This window comes from Somniosus microcephalus, unplaced genomic scaffold (assembly GCF_052327205.1).
Source record: "Somniosus microcephalus isolate GS21.2 unplaced genomic scaffold, FLI_Smic_1.0 unresolved_chr1, whole genome shotgun sequence".
In the NCBI taxonomy this organism is placed as follows: domain Eukaryota; kingdom Metazoa; phylum Chordata; class Chondrichthyes; order Squaliformes; family Somniosidae; genus Somniosus; species Somniosus microcephalus.
Window position 1 is genome coordinate 49783652 of NW_028225179.1, and position 26891 is coordinate 49810542.

At 44.0% G+C, this 26891-nt stretch overlaps 1 non-coding gene across 1 annotated transcript; it reads left to right on the plus strand.

Annotated features, from left to right (window-relative positions):
* Positions 1–7860: 7860 nt before the first annotated feature.
* trnas-gcu (transfer RNA serine (anticodon GCU)) lies at positions 7861–7942 on the plus strand. The gene has a single exon. It is a non-coding gene; the product is annotated as a tRNA-Ser (tRNA).
* The last annotated feature ends 18949 nt before the right edge of the window (positions 7943–26891 follow it).

Below are 26891 nucleotides of genomic sequence, written 5' to 3' on the forward strand. Positions count from 1 at the left end.
TGCACAGGGTTTGTCGACACAACACACCTGGAATAAAGCAAATATTTCAAGGAGATGAGCAGATTGAAGCTGACATGTTCATTATTCACAATTCAGGCGATTCCCAGTCCTTGAAGGACGTAAATGAACGAGTTGTGGTTTTGCTGCAAACGTTCATCACCGAAATCGGACTGAACATCGACTCTGGTGGGAATGGAACCCAAAAACTTTGAATGAAAGTTTCACCCATTAACTAGAAGTGCAACGTGAAATACATTGCAGCTCAGGGAGCATCTGTGGAGAGAGAATCAGAGTTAACGTTTCAGGTCGATAACCCTTCGTCAGAACTGGAAAAAGCTTGAGATGTAATAGGTTTTTAACCAAGTGTAGGGGCCGGGAAAGGGGGGAGGAGAGGAAAGAACAAAAGGGAAGGTCTGTGATAGGATGGAAGGCAGGAGAGGGATTAAGAGACAAAAGGGATGATGGTGCTTAAACACCTGTTATATGTCCCATTCGCACCAAACTGATTTGGTGCTTTGAAACCAGTCGATTAATTTAGACCTGCGGGACCGCTCGACAGACAAGCGCTGCGAAAGCAGGGCCGACGTTTGGAACAAAAGCAGCTCGATTTCACACGAAATTTCCTTGGGAAATCAAGTGAACTGGGGAGGCTAACTGAAGAACTGGGTTTTGTTTACCTGGTAGTTGGCACTTTTCCCTAAACAGTTGTTGAGCGTGAGCGACGGGAAGCGATTCATAACTGCAAATGAGGGGAGAAATATGCAATTTTGGCAAACTGGTTATCCAACAGGATAATGGACTCTCAGGAGGGAACAAAGAGAGGAAGAGGCGCACCGGATGGACCAGACAGGGTAAGGGACGCTCCGGGTGGACCAGACAGGCTAAGGGACGCTCCGGATGGATCTGACAGGGTATGGGACGCTCCGGATGAAGCAGACAGGGTAAGAGACACTCCGGATGTAGCAGACAGGGTAAGGGACGCTCCGGATGTAGCAGGCAGGGTAAGGGTCGCTCCGGATGGATCAGACAGGGTAAGGGACGCTTAGGATTTACCAGATAGGGTAAGGGACGCTCCGGATTTAGCAGACAGGGTAAGGGACGCTCCGGATGGATCAGATAGGGTAAAGGACGCTTAGGATTTACCAGATAGGGTAAGAGGCGCTCCGGATTGATCAGACAGGGTAAGCGACGCCCCGGATGTACCAGACAGGGTAAGGGGTGCTTAGTATACATCAGACAGGGTAAGGGACTCTCCGGATATACCAGACAGGGTAAGGGACGCTCTGGATTTACCACACAGGGTAAGGGACGCTCCGGATGTATCAGACAGAGTAAGGATGCTATGGATGTATCAGACATTGTAAGAGACGTTCCTGATGTGTCAGAGACATAAGCTCTGCTCAAGAGGTGCCAGATACGGTAAGAGACGCGCAGTGCCTATCAGACAAGGTGAGGGGTGCTTAGGAGGTATCAGAGAGTCTGATGGATGCAGCGTTATTACTTTCTAATTCTCACATTTTCTAAATATCAATAAAAGCAAAAGTTGTACAGGATGTAACAGATGTTATGCCGAATGCCACGTGGGGAAAATGAGCAGGTAGAATGGGGTCGGACTGGAAATTTGGCAGCGCTCAGCAATACATTTATAATTGTCACAGATTCCCCAATCCAAAACATAAATAAATAATACAATTAAATCTAATTATATTTATAAAGAACAGAGGTGCAAAAGCATTTACATCTAACACAATAGCAACTCACAAATACATTTTTATCCAACATGGACAGACCCAAATATACTTACAACCATCACAAGTGATTGATTGCTAAAAAAAAAACCTTAATTGTTTGTCTTTGAAGCCATGATATTTACATGGAAGTTTGCATTGACCTTCCTCCAAAGCCGCTGGAGGTTGTTGGAGAATGATTTGGGTCCTGACCGATTATTTGTTAGGCGGATTAGACCAAGTTCTGAGCGCAAGTCCAATATTTGAATTCGACATTAAAAATGGGCTCACGCGGGACCGTTCACAAATTTCAATCTACAATCCCCAATGCGAGATTCATACCCCTAGACTAAAGAATCACTCTGTCTAGAATACAGGCCCAATCAACTGGTGATCAAACGTAAAATCAAATGGATTTGTCATGTATTGTCCATTGCATTTTGACTGATTCAGGTAAGCAGACTATTGGAGACAGCAGTTTCACATTCCCATTAACAATGCTCTGTCACGTGTGCCCACAATTTCATTCCCGTCCCAAGCCTCTTTTTTGCTGTCGATGACTTGCCCGGAATGTGCTTGGAGAAGTGTTAGAATCGCAGTACAGCCCTTCCCACTGTCGCTTCCTCTAAATCTCGGTCCAGGATTTTCACCAGTGCAAGGTTAATCAGCTTGAGCTGCTGCTTAATTTGTTCTCGGCATTAACTGTGCGGATGCTTTAACTTGACCCACTACACGGCGTCTCCAATTTGTCGATTGCACCTGGAGGGCATTTTTCATATGTAAACCTGTAACATCTGCCGGAGAAAAATTCAATTTCAGCGTTTCCAAAACAATGAGTTGATCAATATCAACCTCGAAATCTTAACCTACACGCTACAGATGCAAATCTCTGCGCTCCTCTGCTTCAGTGATATATTGTTTTGCAGCGATGGGCAGTTTACGCTCTCTGAGGCTGCAAATGCTGCTTTCCGCCGGCAGCGGGCGCTTGTAGAGAACAGGACCGGACAGGCGACCTGAACTTCGCTGCTGTCCCGGCCTCACTCACTCCTGGAGCTGGGGAACAGCAAACAAACTCATGGGTTTGTTCTCGCATCTGAAATGCGGCTCCGAACTGTTGCTATTGACCGGGGCCGCGCTGCAGTATCCTGTAATGATCTCTCACATAGTCGGTATCTCTGTAGAGTTTGAGTGTGTACAGAACTGTATAGAGAAAAGGAGAATACCGCGCGGCTGTTAATGTATTTTATTAATCTCTACCTGCAAGAGATGATTGAATTAGTGACCTGTTGTACTTTAGATGGAAGTGATAACTACTACACATCGGAAACCGCTGTTCTTTAAATAATTACAGAAAAAGCCCAGAACAGCAATTGTCATCTACAAATACTCTTACCCTGCGATACGGATTCCATTCCACGTCGAGGAGTTAACTTTAAGAAAACTGTTTATTCTATTACATAAAACTCATTAGACTGTGTGAGAAGTTTGTTGTCATCGCCTTTAATCAACCGGTAACTCACATGGTTAACGAAATATGGGCAAAACTTTTTTTTTAAATTGTGTTTTGCATGTGATGAATTTTCATCGGTTCACATTTTGCAGACTGTATTTTAGTAGTTGGGTAAAAATGTTCAGTGCTTATGACACCAGGATCTGGTGCAGCCTTTGGTACATTCACCAGCTCGCTAACACATGAGTGTAACTCGTGCTTCACTCTTTCATATAAACCCAGCCAATGCGCCTCAATTAAACAACATTGCGCCCCCGCATGATTGGACAACCTGAAATGTGTAAGTAAATGTGCACGGATAACTAACACCAACCAAACGCAGCTTTAGTTGCACAATCGGTTAGCACGTGGTGCTTATAAAACAGTACAGTGCTTGGAGTAAATGCACGAGGTTGCGAGTTCGAGCCTCACCTGGAACAGCCAATGCTTTTGCGGTGTGATATTTCGACCAGAGCAAATTTGGTACAATTGGCTTTCCTGTAAACTTTTTGCTTATTAGCTGTTCTACGTGGGCTCTTAGATTCCCCAGGCCCACGGTGTTGCAATAATGGATGGGAATTTTAATGGAGCCCTTCAGTGTTACTTATTGACAGGAGGGAAGGTGGGGCCTGTTTCAACTGTTAAACCAGCAACTATCAGGCAAAGCTTAATGTGCAGGAAATAGATTCGATTTCAACGCATTTACTAAGCCTTTGGCACAAACGAGAAAATGTGTAAACTGACGTTTTTTCTGTACATGTTTCCGACATCATGTTGAACACAAACAACGATTCAACTGAACAAGATGTTGAATATTACAAGGAAGGAAGTTACGTACAGACAATCGCCGAAACACCATATCCACAATTAGGTTGTCGCCGAACTTCTTGTTATGGGGAGAATTGTGAGCAGATTCAGGGAAACTGCTAATATAAAGAAGTGGATTTAGGAAAAGATAACATATTTCAAATTAATGAACAGGTTCGCACCAGTGCACAGACACCTAATGCAACCACTTATTAAAATCGGCGGCTCGTTGGTCTTGGGGTATGATTCTCGCTTAGAGAATTTTGCTACTTAAAATGCGAGATGTCTCGGACATCACAGCTGGAATTGCTGTTCTTTGAAAAAGTCGAACATACTGAATGATCTGGGACTGTGAGCACACTCGGTTTAAGCCGACACAGAGTGATCCTTAATAACAACAGAAAATGCTGGAAAAACTCAGCAGGTCAGGTAATATCCGTGGAGAGAAATTTGAGATGACGTTTTGGGTCGAACCCTTTTTTGAAGATTCCCCTCACCATTAAAAGGCTTGTTATATCTCACAGCCATTAAATGGGCGGTTTTATAACATGTTGGAGAGCTTTCAATCAAACAGATTTTAATAACTCTGCAAAAAGACGAGGTTAAGACTGGAACTGTTGAGATATCGATCACAGAGTTAACATCAGAATCAGGCTCATTGTCCAGTGAGGCAGGAAACTGCGAACAGGTTGGAAGGGAATGTAGGATTGAGGGACGGAAGGGAGGAAAGAGATCTCGATTTGATCTTCATTCCATTACAGCTAGGTGAAATATTAGTTTGAGAAAGTAGGAGAACTGTTACCAAACGGAGAGAAAAGATTGTCTAACTTGGGGACTGTAACATTTTAAGTTCACGTATCTCCCAACTAGATCAGCAATCCCTCGCCTTAACCTCTCCCCAACCTCGATCTACCTTTATTGTCCAAAAGGAGTCATCCAAAAGTCCCTTTTATTTCAGTATTTCTGTTTCGAAACGGTAGAAACAATCTTTAATAAAGCCCTCTTTACGGCATGTCCTGCCCGTGCTCCCAGAATGACAATGTGGAAAATGTGGAGCAGGCTTCTGGAAACAAACGGATTTACATATTTCCCTCATAGTTTCGGCACATCTGTGACTGAATTCCCGTTTTTATTAATAAAATTGCTGTTTTCTTGCGATATACTGAACACAGGCTCTGCACTGATTTTCTGGCAGTTGTTATTCGAAGACGTGTGGAATGTCTCCAGGCCGAGGAAACTGGTTCTATTAAAAAGTCTCGCATTAATTGGTGTAAATTCCCTAAGCGAGAATCACACCCCTAGACCAAAGAGCCGCTGACCCTGCTCTGAGTGTTTAATCTCAGCAATGACGATTTCACTGGTTTGGAAATATGTAATTCGCTACAAATTCATAAAATTGAAAAAAGCCGCAGCGATCATCACAATAAACTAAACCCGCCGATATTTAAGAGGAGTGTAAGATGTTGAGAACAGTATCGAATATTGTGCAGGATAATGAAAATAAACAGCAGGAATATTGTGTTCTGCTCCCACATGACACAGATCAGCCTCAACCTCTGCTCCCTGCCCGCCGGCTGCTGAGACCTTGTCTCTAGATTATAAGCTGATTCTAGGTTGGAGATAAATATTCAGCCTAAACACTACGGGTGGATCCAAATATATAAAGCAGTTATTTTAGACCAGAGACCTCGTTACAACTTATATATTGCTCAAAGGCATCATGTATGAATATGCCATTAAATGTGTTTAACTATAGTGGGGGAATTTAAAGCAGAGTCGGAGCCAGTGGCTTCCAACGTGATCTTACCTGTGGTTCTCTTGCCTCTCTCTCCCCTTCCTCCCACACCCTGCAGGTGTTTATACCTTGTTTTAAATCTGCTGCTCTGGGCCAGTGCATTCCACAGTCTCACAACCCTTTCTACAAACACGCTTTCACTGCTTGACTTCTCTGTTTATTAGTTATGAATCACCTTGAGGTGCAATCGTGGTTTTCGTGATGTCAAATTAAAAGGCGGCCTTTTGGAAACTCGTTGTGGTCAAAGCTTCTTTTTGCACAGAATTGAACCTAAATCATTCAAGATGGAATATTGTATTTGCTGCATCACAATAAACAATATCTTGTTATGAATGTTAGCTCATTCGTTCCCCAGTGTCAGAGGAAGAATTGTCTGATCCCCTCATTTATTTAATGTAAGACACAAACACAGGTATTCCTGAAGAATCAACTCACATATTAACACTGAGACAAACACAGTGAGAGATACAGACAGCATCGGGACACAAGGCGGACAAGAGAGATGGATAAGTACAAAACGGCCTCATACTCCAGCAGTCAGTGACCGGTAGGTGATAGATAACAGTGAGTGGAGGCGAGTAGCGGAGGCGTAATTTGGTTCTGTGACTTATCTGGTGAAAGCGCCTGTCTAGTAAACAGGTCGATCCTGGGTTCGACTCCCAGCGGGGCCTTTTTTTTTTCATTATGACTCTCCAGGGGTGAGTTTATTCTCGTGTGAAAGGGCTACAATCCTTTTAAATGTGACTGCGGCTGCATTAGTTCCCACTCTGGATAAAGGCTCCAGTCGCTGTGGGACATGGGTCGAATTCCAGCGCTGTCATAATTTCTGGCGGTGCTGATTTTGGACTTATCCAAAAATCCATCTTTTCTAAGCGGTGCCGTGCGTTACTTTGCTGTGGACAGAGCAGAAGAACAGCAGCTCGTGTGTGGCACCATGATCATATTGTGGTCAGTGCTCTGCGGTTGTACCCGCTGCAACCTCGGTTAGAATCCCAGTCACGGTATAACTCGCTTTATATATTTTGTTCTCTGCGGCTCCTGCTGATAGAACGCAACAAGAAATCAATCATTACTACATGAAACAAATATTATTTGTTGGCGGTGAAAACCTATTTACTCCTTCAAAACCCCACGCTCTCACATGCCTGAGCTTAATGCCCCATATTTCAAACACAACTATTCTCCGATATTTTTTTTCCTTCCACAGTCAATAGCCTCCTTTTCCTTCCTCCTTCCATTTCTTTACCACTTTCCTGAGGTATTACGTTACCCTAACATTCACTTTCAAGTACTTAACTTCAGCAAATGTAAGTTTGCTCTGCGACAATCGTTGTTCCTGGGGGGACATGTCCTATTCGCACCAATCTCAATTGGTGCTTTGAAACCAGTCAATACATTCAAACCTGCGGGACCGCTCGACAGTCAAGCATTGCGAAAGCAGGGCCGGCCTTCGGAAGCAAAATAGCTGGATTGCACACGGAATATCCTTGGCCTAATGGATAAAGCTTCTGATTTCGCTGCTGATCGTAATCAGGATTGTTGTCAGTCACGGATCATTCTGTGTCTATTTAAAATGGGTGAGCTCACAATCCCGGATCATTCTGTGTGTTAGTTTTTTTAAAGAAATGCGATTGCAGCTGCGACGACCGAGTTGTTAAGTAGTTGTGTTAGAAGTTGCATTGGGTTTCTCTGCGCAGCTGCAAACCCAGCTCGCTTAATTCGAAATATATCTATCTTTTCCTAAATCCACTCCTTTATATGAGGTGTTGCGCTGGATTTGCTCACAATCCTCCCCACAACTTCTTGAAGACGGCAAACTTTTTCTTCTCTGTTTTGAATTTGACATCAAACCGACCATTTCTGACAGGCCCTAACTTGAAGAAACGGAAGGTCATTTGCTTACAGTAGCTGATTGTACATTTTCAACATTGTAAATCTGGGTGCACGGGCAGCACAAGTGGTGAACAGGACTTCCTTGCAGATTAGTTCTGTTCGGATACAAAAGGTAGTAAATGGAATAGCTGAGCTGCTAGGGGACGCGAGACGAGGTGGCCGAGTGGTTAAGGCGATGGACTGCTCATCTATTGTGCTCTGCACGCGTGGGTTCAAATCCCACTCTCGTCGTTTCTGTTAAATTTTTGACGCTTCGGTTCTTTTCACATTCACCTTAAACGTCATGTCCAAATTCACCTTTTGCTGCCAAGCCTGCTTCATTTAACTTATGTCATGTCTCAAGTAACCAATATACACTTTAAAGGGAAAACACTTGTAGGTCTATGGAGACTGGGACTAATTAGAGACAACGCACTTCAGTACCGTCAGAATCTGAGATTCCAATACTTAATGAGTTTCACAGTTATAATTCGGCGGCTCGTTGGTCTAGAGGTATAATTATCACTTTGGGCGTTTCACAGCTGAATTGCCATAAGTCCCAGGTTCAAATTCTGGTTGCGCCCTACTGGGTATTAGTCAGAAATCTTAGCTTCTTACAGCCGATCGACATTATAGAAAACATAAATACTTCTCATTAAAAACATGTGATTTCGCGTCGTTTTCCCCCTATCTTTCGAAATCCCAGAGCTTCACAGAAGCAACTGAGTAAAGTTAAAGAGTTCGGTTCTGTGTTTCTTTGGACGTCTTACACCCGTGTTCGATTCCGGCCAATGCAGGACCTTTACATTTTGCTGTCTGCACCCATGAGCTCGCCTGAATTGGGATAAACTTACATTCAGTGTCAATCTTCTTGAAACACCCTCTGTCCTGAACATTAGTCAGTGCTGCTTTGTCTAGTGCTGAAAGGATGTGAGAAGCTGGCTTTTGAATTGGTCTCACGGGTGCCGAATTCAAAACACCATGCAACCCACCTCAAATCCCCAAAATATTACCGCAGCTTCGGGCTCTAACCACCATTAACCAAATCCTTCCTCGCAATCCTTCTTCTTTCTCGCTCGGGGCTCAGCGTCTCCCTCCTTGTGGAAGCTCGGAGCTGTTTCCCTGAGATTTGTCCCACGGATGTGATGGAATGGATTTACCTTCCTTAACTCAAATTATTATTCTTTCCTTTGAAAGCAGAATGAGGGAAAGTTTGATATAAATGTATTTTTTCTTCTGCGTTTCATGAAACTTCTTTAATTTAAAATGTTTGACTGAAATACTTCAGAAAGAATTCCAGCATCCTCAGTATTTTGCTTTTGCATTTTAGTAAGAAGCTCAATCCTTGCATTGGCCAGGGGGTTGACCCCGTGTTTTCCGCAATACAGGCGTGCATTTTGCCCCTGAACCACCAACGCTTACCGGATCGGGAGCTCTAATTGTCCAGTCACATTCTTGTTTCTGATAATGAAAGGATAAAAAACAATGCAAAATACTGCAGTGTCTGGAAATGAAATTATTCAGAAAATGCTGTAAACACTCCGCAGGTCCGGGATCAACTGTGGAGAGGGAAACACAGGGTTAACGTTTCAGGTCGATGAGCTCTACTTAGATCGAAGGTTTACACCAATCATTTCAAAAAAATGCTGGTAATTTTATTTAAATTGATATTTCCATGCTCTGGTCAGCGCGATTTCCAGATACGGTGTTATTTTGTTGCTTAATATCACAAATTATACAACAAAGCTGGGAGTCCACGCCAGAAACGTCTGTTTATAAACAGGCACTTTAACCAAGTAACCCACGGAGCCAAAGCTTTTTCCCTGGGTTACAGGTATTGCCGGTCCCTTTGGTATCGCTTATCATTGATTCTCCATCTGTGAGTTGGCTTTGAATCCGTGAGTTCGTGCTGATTTGTGGGTGAGCGGCAGACTTGAAGAGATGTCCTGCTCGCTCTCCCAGATTGACAATGTGGAAAATGTGGAGCAGGCTTCTGTAAACAAACGGATATACATATTTACCTCACAGTTTCCGCATACCTGGGACTGAATTCCCGCTTTTTATAATAAAATCGCGGGTTTCTTGTTATATACTAGACACAGGCTCTGCACAGTATTTTTGGGCAGTTATTATTTCAAGACTTCTGCAGTGCCGCCAAGCTGAGGGAATTGGTGACGTTTGACCAAAAAGCAAGAAACTCGTCCGGGATCTATCGAATTTCAGTCAGTCGAATTCCCTAAGGGAAGGCAATTTGCTAATTTTGAAATTGTGCCCTGTACTCCCAAGTCCAAGTCATTACTATATATCAAGAAAACCAGTGGTCCTAGTCCCGATCTCTGGGGAACACAACTGTATACCTTCCTCCAGTCTGAAATACAGCCATTCACCACTACTCCCTGTTTCACTGTCACTTAGTCAATTCCGTATCCATGCAGCCACTGTCCCTTTTATTGCATGGTCTTTTACTTTGCTGGCAAGCCTATTATGTGGCACTTTGTCAAACGCCTATTTGGAAGTCCATGTACAGCAAGTCAACCTCATTGCCCTCATCAACCCTCTCTGTTACCTCATCAAAAACTACGTAGAAACTTACAGTACATCAGGAAACCATGTGGTCGGCCGTGCTTGTGCTGGTTATTCTGTCCCACATCCCACGTGTTGTGCGTAACCCTATCAGTCAATATTTTCTTCATTTAGTAAAAGTTAACGTTTTGATTAAGGAATTGTGTTCCATCAGCAGGTGCTGCAGAGAACATGATATATAAATCAAGCTGTGCCATGATTCGGATTCAGAACCGAGGTTGCAGCGGCCACACTGGAGAGTACTAACTAACTATACGATCACGGTAACACACATTAGTTGCTGCAATTATGTCCTGACCACAGTAAAGTCACACAGGGCACTGCTTAGAAACGGTGGATTTTTCGTAAAGAGGCTAAAATAAGGTGATTTCTGAATCCGTGAGTTTGTGCTGCTTTGTGGGTGAGCGGCAGGCTTGAAGAGTTGTCCTGCCCGCGCTCCCAGATTGACAATGTGGAAAATGTGGAGCAGGCTTCTGGAAATAAATGGATTTACATATTTACCTCACAGTTTCGGCACACCTGGGACTGAATTCCCGCTTTTAACAATAACATCGCTGGTTTCTTGATATACAGTGGGCACAGGCTCTGCACAAGTTTTTATTTTAAATTTTCTTCAATATCGCCAAGCCGAGGGTATTGTTGATTTTTGACTAAAAAGCGAGGGGCTCTTCCGGGATTTGAATCTTCGCCTCTCGCATTTAAAACAGCGACATTTTCTGCGTGAAAATCATACCCGTAGATAACACCTCGCTCCGTCTTTGTCTCTTAGTCTCTCTGTGTTTTACCCTCATGGACTTCTCAGGCTTCCTTGAACGGCCGAGGCTGATCTAACCTGCAACACCAGTAGAAAAGGGCAAAGAAAGAGATAATGACTGAGACGGCAGGGGAAGTAATTCAGAAAAGGTAAAAATTGACTTTCAAGTGAGGCTAATATTGTTGACTTGAAATATTTCGGTATCTCCTGATATTGTTGAACATTGTATTAGAAAGCGGGATTGGATGGACAGAAGCGGTCTGAAAGAATGGCTGTTCGGCTGTGGGTGGCAACGAAATCTTACAGCTTCATTTCCAGCGGCTCGTTCGTCTCGGGGTTTTGATTCTCACTTAAGTACATAAGAACATCAGAAAAGCAGCAGCAGGCCAATTGGCCTCGTGAGCCTGCTCCGCCATTCAATAAGATCATGGCAGATCTTCTACCTCATCTCCACTTTCCTGCACTATCCGCAGATCACTTGATTCCCTTAATATTCAATAATCTATCGATCTCTGTCTGGAACAGACTCAAAGATTGAGCCTCCACAGCCATCTGGGATAGAGAATTCCAAAGATTCACCACCCTCTGAGTGAAGACATTTCTCCTCATCTCAGTCCTAAATGGTCAACCCCTTGTTCTCCTGGACACAGGCTCTGCAGTTAGAGGATTTCATTGATTGATATGGGAGAGGTTCCCCGGTTCAAATGATGTCTTTACAGAAGGCCGGATTGTCTTTTCTCCAGAGAATGTTAGAGCTCCAGAGGGCATAATGCACAGGGTTTGTCGACACAACACACCTGGAATAAAGCAAATATTTCAAGGAGATGAGCAGATTGAAGCTGACATGTTCATTATTCACAATTCAGGCGATTCCCAGTCCTTGAAGGACGTAAATGAACGAGTTGTGGTTTTGCTGCAAACGTTCATCACCGAAATCGGACTGAACATCGACTCTGGTGGGAATGGAACCCAAAAACTTTGAATGAAAGTTTCACCCATTAACTAGAAGTGCAACGTGAAATACATTGCAGCTCAGGGAGCATCTGTGGAGAGAGAATCAGAGTTAACGTTTCAGGTCGATAACCCTTCGTCAGAACTGGAAAAAGCTTGAGATGTAATAGGTTTTTAACCAAGTGTAGGGGCCGGGAAAGGGGGGAGGAGAGGAAAGAACAAAAGGGAAGGTCTGTGATAGGATGGAAGGCAGGAGAGGGATTAAGAGACAAAAGGGATGATGGTGCTTAAACACCTGTTATATGTCCCATTCGCACCAAACTGATTTGGTGCTTTGAAACCAGTCGATTAATTTAGACCTGCGGGACCGCTCGACAGACAAGCGCTGCGAAAGCAGGGCCGACGTTTGGAACAAAAGCAGCTCGATTTCACACGAAATTTCCTTGGGAAATCAAGTGAACTGGGGAGGCTAACTGAAGAACTGGGTTTTGTTTACCTGGTAGTTGGCACTTTTCCCTAAACAGTTGTTGAGCGTGAGCGACGGGAAGCGATTCATAACTGCAAATGAGGGGAGAAATATGCAATTTTGGCAAACTGGTTATCCAACAGGATAATGGACTCTCAGGAGGGAACAAAGAGAGGAAGAGGCGCACCGGATGGACCAGACAGGGTAAGGGACGCTCCGGGTGGACCAGACAGGCTAAGGGACGCTCCGGATGGATCTGACAGGGTATGGGACGCTCCGGATGAAGCAGACAGGGTAAGAGACACTCCGGATGTAGCAGACAGGGTAAGGGACGCTCCGGATGTAGCAGGCAGGGTAAGGGTCGCTCCGGATGGATCAGACAGGGTAAGGGACGCTTAGGATTTACCAGATAGGGTAAGGGACGCTCCGGATTTAGCAGACAGGGTAAGGGACGCTCCGGATGGATCAGATAGGGTAAAGGACGCTTAGGATTTACCAGATAGGGTAAGAGGCGCTCCGGATTGATCAGACAGGGTAAGCGACGCCCCGGATGTACCAGACAGGGTAAGGGGTGCTTAGTATACATCAGACAGGGTAAGGGACTCTCCGGATATACCAGACAGGGTAAGGGACGCTCTGGATTTACCACACAGGGTAAGGGACGCTCCGGATGTATCAGACAGAGTAAGGATGCTATGGATGTATCAGACATTGTAAGAGACGTTCCTGATGTGTCAGAGACATAAGCTCTGCTCAAGAGGTGCCAGATACGGTAAGAGACGCGCAGTGCCTATCAGACAAGGTGAGGGGTGCTTAGGAGGTATCAGAGAGTCTGATGGATGCAGCGTTATTACTTTCTAATTCTCACATTTTCTAAATATCAATAAAAGCAAAAGTTGTACAGGATGTAACAGATGTTATGCCGAATGCCACGTGGGGAAAATGAGCAGGTAGAATGGGGTCGGACTGGAAATTTGGCAGCGCTCAGCAATACATTTATAATTGTCACAGATTCCCCAATCCAAAACATAAATAAATAATACAATTAAATCTAATTATATTTATAAAGAACAGAGGTGCAAAAGCATTTACATCTAACACAATAGCAACTCACAAATACATTTTTATCCAACATGGACAGACCCAAATATACTTACAACCATCACAAGTGATTGATTGCTAAAAAAAAAACCTTAATTGTTTGTCTTTGAAGCCATGATATTTACATGGAAGTTTGCATTGACCTTCCTCCAAAGCCGCTGGAGGTTGTTGGAGAATGATTTGGGTCCTGACCGATTATTTGTTCGGCGGATTAGACCAAGTTCTGAGCGCAAGTCCAATATTTGAATTCGACATTAAAAATGGGCTCACGCGGGACCGTTCACAAATTTCAATCTACAATCCCCAATGCGAGATTCATACCCCTAGACTAAAGAATCACTCTGTCTAGAATACAGGCCCAATCAACTGGTGATCAAACGTAAAATCAAATGGATTTGTCATGTATTGTCCATTGCATTTTGACTGATTCAGGTAAGCAGACTATTGGAGACAGCAGTTTCACATTCCCATTAACAATGCTCTGTCACGTGTGCCCACAATTTCATTCCCGTCCCAAGCCTCTTTTTTGCTGTCGATGACTTGCCCGGAATGTGCTTGGAGAAGTGTTAGAATCGCAGTACAGCCCTTCCCACTGTCGCTTCCTCTAAATCTCGGTCCAGGATTTTCACCAGTGCAAGGTTAATCAGCTTGAGCTGCTGCTTAATTTGTTCTCGGCATTAACTGTGCGGATGCTTTAACTTGACCCACTACACGGCGTCTCCAATTTGTCGATTGCACCTGGAGGGCATTTTTCATATGTAAACCTGTAACATCTGCCGGAGAAAAATTCAATTTCAGCGTTTCCAAAACAATGAGTTGATCAATATCAACCTCGAAATCTTAACCTACACGCTACAGATGCAAATCTCTGCGCTCCTCTGCTTCAGTGATATATTGTTTTGCAGCGATGGGCAGTTTACGCTCTCTGAGGCTGCAAATGCTGCTTTCCGCCGGCAGCGGGCGCTTGTAGAGAACAGGACCGGACAGGCGACCTGAACTTCGCTGCTGTCCCGGCCTCACTCACTCCTGGAGCTGGGGAACAGCAAACAAACTCATGGGTTTGTTCTCGCATCTGAAATGCGGCTCCGAACTGTTGCTATTGACCGGGGCCGCGCTGCAGTATCCTGTAATGATCTCTCACATAGTCGGTATCTCTGTAGAGTTTGAGTGTGTACAGAACTGTATAGAGAAAAGGAGAATACCGCGCGGCTGTTAATGTATTTTATTAATCTCTACCTGCAAGAGATGATTGAATTAGTGACCTGTTGTACTTTAGATGGAAGTGATAACTACTACACATCGGAAACCGCTGTTCTTTAAATAATTACAGAAAAAGCCCAGAACAGCAATTGTCATCTACAAATACTCTTACCCTGCGATACGGATTCCATTCCACGTCGAGGAGTTAACTTTAAGAAAACTGTTTATTCTATTACATAAAACTCATTAGACTGTGTGAGAAGTTTGTTGTCATCGCCTTTAATCAACCGGTAACTCACATGGTTAACGAAATATGGGCAAAACTTTTTTTTTAAATTGTGTTTTGCATGTGATGAATTTTCATCGGTTCACATTTTGCAGACTGTATTTTAGTAGTTGGGTAAAAATGTTCAGTGCTTATGACACCAGGATCTGGTGCAGCCTTTGGTACATTCACCAGCTCGCTAACACATGAGTGTAACTCGTGCTTCACTCTTTCATATAAACCCAGCCAATGCGCCTCAATTAAACAACATTGCGCCCCCGCATGATTGGACAACCTGAAATGTGTAAGTAAATGTGCACGGATAACTAACACCAACCAAACGCAGCTTTAGTTGCACAATCGGTTAGCACGTGGTGCTTATAAAACAGTACAGTGCTTGGAGTAAATGCACGAGGTTGCGAGTTCGAGCCTCACCTGGAACAGCCAATGCTTTTGCGGTGTGATATTTCGACCAGAGCAAATTTGGTACAATTGGCTTTCCTGTAAACTTTTTGCTTATTAGCTGTTCTACGTGGGCTCTTAGATTCCCCAGGCCCACGGTGTTGCAATAATGGATGGGAATTTTAATGGAGCCCTTCAGTGTTACTTATTGACAGGAGGGAAGGTGGGGCCTGTTTCAACTGTTAAACCAGCAACTATCAGGCAAAGCTTAATGTGCAGGAAATAGATTCGATTTCAACGCATTTACTAAGCCTTTGGCACAAACGAGAAAATGTGTAAACTGACGTTTTTTCTGTACATGTTTCCGACATCATGTTGAACACAAACAACGATTCAACTGAACAAGATGTTGAATATTACAAGGAAGGAAGTTACGTACAGACAATCGCCGAAACACCATATCCACAATTAGGTTGTCGCCGAACTTCTTGTTATGGGGAGAATTGTGAGCAGATTCAGGGAAACTGCTAATATAAAGAAGTGGATTTAGGAAAAGATAACATATTTCAAATTAATGAACAGGTTCGCACCAGTGCACAGACACCTAATGCAACCACTTATTAAAATCGGCGGCTCGTTGGTCTTGGGGTATGATTCTCGCTTAGAGAATTTTGCTACTTAAAATGCGAGATGTCTCGGACATCACAGCTGGAATTGCTGTTCTTTGAAAAAGTCGAACATACTGAATGATCTGGGACTGTGAGCACACTCGGTTTAAGCCGACACAGAGTGATCCTTAATAACAACAGAAAATGCTGGAAAAACTCAGCAGGTCAGGTAATATCCGTGGAGAGAAATTTGAGATGACGTTTTGGGTCGAACCCTTTTTTGAAGAAGGGTTCGACCTGAAACGTCAACTCAAATTTCTCTCCACGGATGTTGCCTGACCTGCTGAGTTTTTCCAGCATTTTCTGTTGTTATCTGGGATTTCCAACATCTGCAGTATTTTGCTATCGTACAGACTGATCCTTGACTGACCACGACCCCGCCCATTATAGACAGGCCTGATTATCATTCCTTGTGAAATCGCTGGAAACATAAATCGGGCGGTTTCTATAATGATGGTTCTCAATCTTCGATTTGCGATTTCTGCTCCACCTTCATTCAAGAAGTTGAAGAACTCAAGTGGTCCTTTTAAATTTTAGCAAAAGAGCAAGGGCACAGACTTGAATAGCCAGTGTGATTTTGACGACATTGCGATTCGAAGCCTATTTTTCGCAAAATTCAGTGAAATGCTTAGAAGGTTTCTCAGTATCAAATGTGTAGTGGAATAATGACAAAGATGGGATTTGAAGCCCCACGTGCAGAGCACAATGAATTAGTGGTCCATTCGCCTTAAACCACTCACCCACGTCGTCTAATGGGTACACTGCGCACAACCATTCCATTTCCTGCTATTTGCAGCTAAGCAGCAATACTCTGAAAGAAATTCCCCGTCACCACTTCTGCTGCCTGTGCACACAGATCTACAATGTTGAAAATGTACAATCAGCTTCATATAAGCAGAAGGCCCTCCGTTATCTTCAGGTGAGAGACTTTCAAAAATGGTCGGTTTGATGCCAGATTCAGAACAGGGAAGAAAAGGTTTCACCCCCTTATTTAAATGACCACGGCAGAACTCAAACCTGCAATTATCTGATAACTGAACGATTCGCACCAAAGGCAAATGCCTTATCCATTAGGCCACGCGGCCGCTGCTGCACCCACCTTCTTGTTATGGGGAGAAATGTGAGCAGATTCAGGGAAACTGCTCAGATAAAGAAGTGGATTTGGGAAAAGATAAACATATTTCAAATTTGGTGGGGTGGGACCAGTACAAACTGGACGGTCTGCACCTGGGCGGGACCGGGACTGATGTCCTGGGGGAGTGTTTGCAAGTGCTGTTGTGGAGGGTTTAAACTAAAATTGCAGGAGGTTGGGAACCTGTGCAGGGATACAGAGGAAAGGGAAGCAATGATAGAAACATAACACAGGAAGGAGAAAAGCAAAAGTGGAAGGCAGAGAAATCAAGGGTGTAACTCAAACAGAGCTACAGTAAATAATAATTCTAACAGGACTGAGTGTGTTAAAAAAAACAAGCCTGAAGGCTTTGTGCCTTAATTCGAGGAGCATTCTTAATAAGGTGGATGAATTAGCTTCACAAATAGATGTAAACGGATATGATGTATTTGGAATTACGGAGACATCGCCCCAGGGTGACCAAGGCTGGGAATTCAACATCCAGAAGTATTCAATATTCAGGAAGGACAGGCAAAAAATAACTGGAGGTGGGGTAGCATTGCTGGTTAAAGAGGAGATTAACACAATAATAAGGAAGGATATTAGCTCTGATGATGTGGAATGTGCATGGGTGGAGCTGAGAAATACCAAGGGGCAGAAAACGTTAGTGGGAGTTGTATACAGATCCCCAAACAGTAATGCTGAGGTTGGGGATGACATTAAATGGGAAATTAGAGATGCGTGCAATAAGGACACGGCAGTTATCATGGGTGACTTTAATCTAGATATAGATTGGGCTAACCAAATTAGTAACAATACTGTGGAGGAGGAATTTCTAGAGTGTAAACGGGATGGTTTCCTGGTACAATATTTCGAGCAACCAAATGGAGATCAGGCCATCTTAGACTGGGTATTATGTAATGAGAAGGGATTAATTAGCAATGTTGTTGTGCGAGGCCCCTTAGGGAGGAGCGATCATAATATGATAGAATTCTTCATTAAGATGGAGAGAGAAGTAGTTGACTCATAGATTAGGTCCTGAATTTAAATAAATGAAACTATGATGGTATGAGGCGCGAATTGGTTAGGATGGATTGGGGAATGTTACTTAAAGGGATAATGGTGGATAGGTAAGGGCAAACATTTAAAGATCGCATGGATGAACTACAGAATTTGTTCATCCCTGTTTGGCATAAAAATAAAAAAAGAAGGTGACTCAACCATGGCTGACAAGGGAAATTAGGGATAGCATGAGATCCAAGGAGAGGACATATAACATGGACAGAAAAAGCAGCAAAATTGAGCATTGATAGCAGTTTAGGATTCAGCAAAGAAGGACAAAGGGATTAATTTAGCGGTGGAAAATAGAATATGAGGGTAAGCTTGCATGAAGCATAAAAACTGACTGTAAATGCTTCTATAGATATGTGAAGAGAAAAAGATTGATGAAGTCAAGCGTAGGTCCCTTGCAGTCAGAATCAGGCTAATTTATAATAGGGAAAAAAGAATTGGTTTGGTACTGCCTTCACAAAGGAGGACATACATAACCTTCCAGAGATGTCGGGGAACATGAGAGGGAGCAATTGAATGAAATCAGTATTTCTAGGGAAATGGTATTAGGGGAATTGACGGGATTGAAGGCCGATAAATCCCCAGGGCCTGATCATCTACATCTTATGGTACTTAAGGAAGTGGCCCTAGAAATAGTAGATGCATTGCTGGTCATCTTCCATAATTCTATAGACTCTGGAATAGTTTCCATGTACTGGAGGGTGGCTAATGTAATCACACTATTTAAAAATGGTGGTAGAGAAAAAACGGGGAAATATAAGCAAGACATTGGTAGTGGGGGAAATGCTAGAATCCATTATAAAGCTGTAACAGCAGAGCACTTGGAAAACAGTGACAGGATCAGACAACGTCAACATGGATTTACAAAAGGTAAGTCACGCTTGACTAATCTACTACAATTTTTTGAGGATGTAACAGCTAGAATAGAAAAGGGAGAACCAGTGGATGTGGTGTATTTGGACTTTCAGAAGACTTTTGATAAGGTCCCGCATAAGAGATTGGCGTGCAAAGTTAAAGCACATGGGATTGGGGGTAAGGTACTGACTTGGATAGAGAACTGTTTGGCAGACAGGAAGCAAAGAGTTGGAATAAACTGGTCTTTTTCCGACTGGCAGGCAGTGACTGGTGGGGTACCGCAGTGATCGCTGCTAGGACCCCAGCTAATCACAATATATATTAGTGATCTAGGCGAGGGACCTAGATATAATATCTCCAAGTTTGGAAACAACACAAAGCTGGGTGGGCGTGTGTGCTGTGAGGAGGATGCAGAGAAACTCCAGTATGATTTGGACAGGAAGGGTGATTGGGCAGATGCATGGCAGATGCAGTATAATGTGGATAAATGCGAGGTTATCAACCTCGGTGGCAAAAACAGGAAGGCAGAGTATTATCTGAACGGCAATAGATTGGGAAAAGGGGAAGTGCAACGAGACCTGCGTGTCCTTGTGCACCAGTCGCTGAAGGTAAGCATGCAGCGCAGCAGGCAGTTAAGAAGGCAAATGGTATGCTTGCTTCATAGCGAGAGGATTCGAGTACAGGAGCAAGGATTTCTTGCTGCAGTTGTACAGGGCCTTGGTGAGACCACACCTTGAATATTGTGTGCAGCTTTGGTCGCCTTATCTGAGGAAGGATGTTCTTGCCATGGAGGGAGTGCAGCGAACATTCACCAGACTGATGCCTGGGATGGCAGGAATGACATATGAAGAGAGATTGAGTCGATCATGCTTATATCCGCTAGTGTTTAGAAGAATGAGAGCGGATCTAATTGAAAGTTATAAAATTCTAACAGGACTAGACAGACTAGATGCAGAAAGGATGATCCCGATGGCGGGGGAGTCCAGAACCAGGGGTCACAGTCTAAGGATAAGGGGTAAGCCATTTAGGACTGAGATGAAGGTGAACCTCTGGAATTCTCTACCACAAAAGGCAGTTGAGGTCAACTTATATATTCAAGAAGGAGTTAGCTATATTTCTTAAGGGTAGAGGGATCAAGGTATATGGGGAGAAAGCTGGGAGAGGGTACTGAATTTGGATGATCAGTCATGATCTCATTAAATAGCGGAACAGGCTCGAGGGGCCGAATGGCCTACTACTGCTCCTTTCTTATATGTTTCTATGTTTCTATTTAATGAACAGGTCCTCTGGGAACTGGGTTCACACCAGTGCAGGGAAACCTAATGCAACTTCATACACAAAATCGGCGGCTCGTTGGCCTAGGGGTATGATTCTCGCTTAGGGAATGTCGCTATTTAAAATGCGAAAGGTTCCAAGTCCGAGCCCCGCCACATTTAGTTAAACGTCACCAGCTCGGTCATCACAGCTGGAATCGCTTTTCTTTAAAAAAGTCTAACACATTGAATGATCCGGGATTGTGTGCACACCTGGTTTGAACAGTCACAGAGTGATCCTTCACTGACCACGACCACGCCCATTATAGACTCGCCTGATTATCATTCCTTATGAAATCGATGGAAACATAAATCGGGCGGCCGATTACGATGCGTGACTTAATCTAGGGCGCCAATTTGAAGTTTTACTCCGCTATCATTGTTCCCTTTATCTCCATCATTGCACTCCAGCCGAATGAACTGAGTTTAGGTGTCAGCCGTGGCTCAGCGGGAGCAAACTCAAGCCCCACTCCAGAGACTTGAGCACATAATCCAGGCTGACACTCTATTGCAGTACTGAGGTAGAGCTGCACTGTCGGCGGTGCCGTCTTTCTGGTATGACGTTCAACCGAGGCCTCTAGATCCCATGAGAGTATTCCAAAAAGAATGATGATTTCTCCCCATTGTACTGTCCATTATTTATCTCTCAACCAAAGACACTAAAACAGAAAATCTCGTCATTAAGGCTGATAAATATTTTTGAAATTACATTTCCTCCTAAATGATAAAGTTATGTTTCTGCTCCCTAATCATTTGGCTTTGTTTCCGCTAGTCTTTCATTTGGTGCCAATCGCAGAGGAAGGGAGATAGGTAGGGATGGTTCTGACTCTCAGATTCCCGCTCTACCTTCATTCAAGAACTCCAGTGGTCTGTTTTAATTTGAACAAGATATGAAGAGTGCAGGGGCACAGACCTGAATCACCAGTGTGATTTTGACGAGATTGTGATTACAAAGCCTATTTTACGGAAAATTCAGTGAAATGCTCGGAAGGTTTATCCGCATCAAACATGTAATGTAATAACGACGAGGATGGGATTCGAACCCACGTGTGCCAAGCACAATGGATTAGCCTGCGCTCAACCATTCCAAGTGATATGGGGAGAAGGCAGAGACATGGTACTGAATTTGGATGATCAGCCATTATCTCATTAAATGGCAGAACAGGCTCGAGGGGCCGAGTGGCCGACTCCTGCTAATATCTTCTGTGGTTTCTATGTACTGCTATTTGCATCTAAGCAGAAATACTCTGAAAAAATGTTCCCTTCACGGCTTGTTCTTCCCGTGCACACAGATCTACAATGTTCGAAATGTACAATCAGCTCATGTAAGCAAAAGGCCTTATGTTATCTTCTTGTGAGGGACTGTCAGAAATTGTCAGTTTGACTACGGCAGGACTCGAACCTGCAATCATTTGATAACTGAACGATTCGCATTGCAAGTAAATGCCTTATCCATTAGGCCACGCGGCTGCTGCTACCCCGCCCTTCTTGTTATGGGGAGAATTGTGAGCAGATTCAGGGAAACTGCTCATATAAAGAAATGGATTTAGGAAAAGAAAAACATATTTCAAATTAATGAACAGGTCCTCTGCGAACTGGGCTCACAACAGCGCAGGGAAACCTAATGCAACTTCAAGCCCAAAATCGGCAGTTCGTTGGTCTAGAGGTCTGATTCTCTCTCAGAGAATTTCGCAGCTTAAATAATTGCGGGAGATCCCGGGTTCAAGTTCCGGCCTGAACCCCGCCAACCTTAACAACGGGGTCATCACAGCTAATTTCGCATTCCTGTTAAAAATACTTATGCAATTGATGATCCGTGACTGTGCACTCACCCGATTTAATCATAGGGTCATAATCGCACAGACGGAGGTAATTCGGCCCATCGAGCCAGTGCCGGTTCTCTGTAGTGCAATCAAGTCAGTGCCATTCCCTCGCACTATCGCCGTATTTCTCCAGGTTTACTACCCTCAAATGCCTATCCAGTCTCCCCTTGAAAACATTCAGTGTCTCTGATTCCACCACTTCCAACGGCAGGTAATTGCAGGTCATCACCAGTGCGTAATTTTGTTTCTTCACGCTCCCCTGTATCTTTTGCCTATAATTTTAAATCCCCTAGTCCTTGTACTATCAACTAGTGGGAAAAGCCGTTCCCTGTCTCGCCTATCGAAACCCGTCATTATCTTGTACACTTCTGTCAAATCACTCCTCAACCTTTAATGAAAACAAATCCAGCTTCTCCAACCTGTCCTTGTAACTAAGATCCACCATCCCCGGAACCGATCTGGTAAATCTCATCTGCACCCTCTCAAGGGCCTTCACACCCTTCCTAAAGTGTGGTGACCAGGTGAGACGCAATATTCCAGTTGTGGCCTAGCCAGCGCTCCATAAACTCTCAGCATAACTTCTCTACTTTTGTACTCAATACCTCTATATATGAAGCCCAAGATCACAAATGCTTTGTGAACCACTCTCTCAATATGTCCTGCCACCACCAGGGACCTATGCACATTAACTCCCAGGTCCCTCTGTCCCTGCACACAATTTAAAACTGTGCCATTAAGTGTATATTCCCTCTCCCTGTTCGCTCTGCCAAAAAGCATCACCTCACAATTCTCTGTTTTAAATCCCATCTGCAACTTGTCTGCCCGTTCTGTTAGCCTGTTGTGTCCTGTTGTAGGCGATTGGCATCATCATCACTGTTTGCCACATCCCCAGGTTTGGTGTCATCGGCGAATTTAGAAACTCTACTCTGTAATCCAATATACAGGTCATTTATATATATATATCAAAAAAAGGCAGTGGCCCCAGCACTGACCCTTGGGGAACTCCACTGTCTACCATCCTCCAATCTGAAGTACAGCCATTTACCACAACTCGCTGTTTTCTGTCTTTAAGCCAATTCATTATCCAAGCTGCCACTGATCCACCCATTCCAGGAGCCTCAATTATGTTAACCAGCCTTTTACGTGGTACTTTGTCAAACGCCTTCCGAAAATTAATGTAGCCAACATCCATTGCATTCACTTCATTAATTCTCTCTGTTACTTCATCAAAAAATTCAATTAGATTAGGCAAGCACGTTCTGCATTTTACACATCTGTGTTGGCGCTACTTAATAAGCTTAAATTTCTCCAAGTGCCGGTAAATTTTTTCCTTGATTATTGTTTCTAAAACTTTACCCACCACTGATGTTAAACTGACCGGCTTGTAGTTATTGGATCATCCTTACATCCTTTCTTGAAAAATGGTGTCACATTTGCCACTTTCAAGTCCTCAAGCACCTCCCCCGCATCTATGGAAGATTGGAAAATTATGGCAAGCCTTCCTTGTCTCTAATAGGCCACACCACGCCTCTTACTACCCGCTTACTGTTTACATGCCAGTAGTAGATATGTGGGTTCCATTTTTTGTTTCACGCCATTCTACTCGCATACTCCCTTTGCCATTCTTATTTGTAGCTTCACATCCCCTCTCAACTTATTATATTTGGTCTGATTCTGCCTTGAAGACTTCGCCTGATACGCATCATACAACCTCCTTTCTTGTTTAAACAGAAGGGAGGTTGTATGATGCATTTAAGGTAAACATTCCCTTTAAACAGATAAAGAATGATCTAGGAATGACATCACATCACTTTTAAACAGACACAGAATGATCCGGGACTGACAGCACATTCCTTTTAAACAGACACAGAATGATCCGGGACTGACAGCACATCCCTTTTAAACAGACACGGAATGATCCGGGATTGGCAGAGCATCCCTTTTAAACAGACACAGAATGATCCGGTACTGACAGCACATCCCTTTTAAACAGACACGGAATGATCCGGGACTGGCAGAACATCCCTTTTAAACAGACACAGAATGATGCGGCACTGGCAGCACATCCCTTTTAAACAGACACAGAATGATCCGGGACTGACAGCACATCCCTTTTAAACAGACACGGAATGATCCGGCACTGGCAGCACATCCCTTTTAAACAGACACAGAATGATCCGGGAATGACAGCACATCCCTTTTAAACAGACACAGAGTGATCCGGGACTGACAGCTCATCCCTTTTAAAAAGCAGAGAATGATTCGGGACTGACAGCACATCCCTTTGAAACAGACACAGAATGATCCGGCACTGGCAGCACATCCCTTTAAAACAGATACAGAATGATCAAGGACTGACAGCACATCCCTTTTAAACAGACACACAATGATCCGGGACTGGCAGCACCTCCACTTTAAACAAACACAGAATGATCCGGGACTGACAGCACATCCCTTTTAAACAGACACAGAATGATTCGGCCCTGGCAGCACATCCCTTTTAAACAGACACGGAATGATCCGGGACTGGCAGAACATCCCTTTTAAACAGACACGGAATGATCCGGGACTGACAGCACATCCCTTTTAAACAGGCACAGAATGATCCGGGACTGACAGCACTTCCCTTTTAAACAGACACAGAATGATCCGGTACTGGCAGAACATCCCTTTTAAACAGACACAGAATGATCAAGGACTGACAGCACATCCCTTTTAAACAAACACAGAATGATCCGGGACTGACAGCACATCCCTTTTAAACAGACACAGAATGATCCGGGACTGGCAGAACATCCCTTTTAAACAGGCACAGAATGATCCGGGACTGGCAGCACATCCCTTTTAAACAGACACAGAATGATGCGGGACTGACAGCACTTCCCTTTTAAACAGACACAGAATGATCCGGGACTGGCAGAACATCCCTTTTAAACAGACACAGAATGATCCGGGACTGACAGCACATCCCTTTTAAACAGACACACAATGATCCGGGACTGACAGCACATCCCTTTTAAACAGACACACAATGATCCGGTGCTGGCAGCACATCCCTTTTAAACAGACACAGAATGATCCGGGACTGACAGCACATCCCTTTTAAACAGACACAGAATGATCCGGGACTGACAGCACATCCCTTTTAAACAGACACAGAATGATCCGGTACTGGCAGCACATCCCTTTTAAACAGACACAGAATGATCCGGGACTGACAGCACATCCCTTTTAAACAAACACAGAATGATCCGGGACTGACAGCACATCCCTTTTAAACAGACACAGAATGATCCGGGACTGGCAGAACATCCCTTTTAAACAGGCACAGAATGATCCGGGACTGGCAGCACATCCCTTTTAAACAGACACAGAATGATGCGGGACTGACAGCACTTCCCTTTTAAACAGACACAGAATGATCCGGGACTGGCAGAACATCCCTTTTAAACAGACACAGAATGATCCGGGACTGACAGCACATCCCTTTTAAACAGACACACAATGATCCGGGACTGACAGCACATCCCTTTTAAACAGACACAGAATGATCCGGTGCTGGCAGCACATCCCTTTTAAACAGACACAGAATGATCCGGGACTGACAGCACATCCCTTTTAAACAGACACAGAATGATCCGGTACTGGCAGCACATCCCTTTTAAACAGACACAGAATGATCCGGGACTGACAGCACATCCCTTTTAAACAGACACAGAATGATCCGGGACTGACAGCACATCCCTTTTAAGCAGAAAGAGAATGATCCGGGACTGACAGCACATCCCTTTTAAACAGGCACAGAAAGATCCGGGACTGACCGCACATCCGTTTTAAACAGGCACAGAATGATCCGGGACTGACAGCACATCCCATTTAAACAGACACGGAATGACCCGGGACTGACAGCACATCCCTTTTAAACAGGTATACAACGATGCGGTTTATTCTTGGGCCCCAAGTTGAAGATTTAGTCCACTGTCATTTTTTTGTCTTCGCCATTTCACTCGAGCCGAATGAATTGAGTTTAGGTGTCAGCCGTGGCTCAGCGGCAGCAAACTCAAGCCCCACTTCAGAGACTTGAGCACATAATCCAGGCTGACACTCCAGTGCAGTACTGAGGGAGTGCTGCAATGTCGACGGTACCGTCTTTCTGAAAAGACGTAACACCGAGGCCTCAGATACCATGGCACTATTTTGAAAAGAACGAGGATTTCTCCCCAGTGCACTGCCCATTATTTATCTCTCAACCAAAGACAAAGAAACAGATAATCTGGTCATTAATGTTGATAAAATCTTTTAAAATTGCATTTGTACCTAAACGTTAAAATTATGTTTCTGCTCTCTAATCATTTGTTTTCCCGTTAGTCTTTCATTGGGTTTCAGTCTCAGAGCAAAGAATAGAGAGGAAATGGTGTATCTGTGATTCGCGATCTCTGTTCTATGTTTATGAAATGAGTCTGTGTTTATTTTAGTATTCGCATGAACAGCGCAGAGGCTCAGACTGAAAAGCCCAGTGTGACCAGTAATGATGAGGATTGGATTCGAGCCCATGTGTCCAGAGCACAATGGATTAGTTTGAATGACCATCGGTTCCTGGGACTAGGGACAGGGTCACTGGCAAGGCTTTTGGAAGCT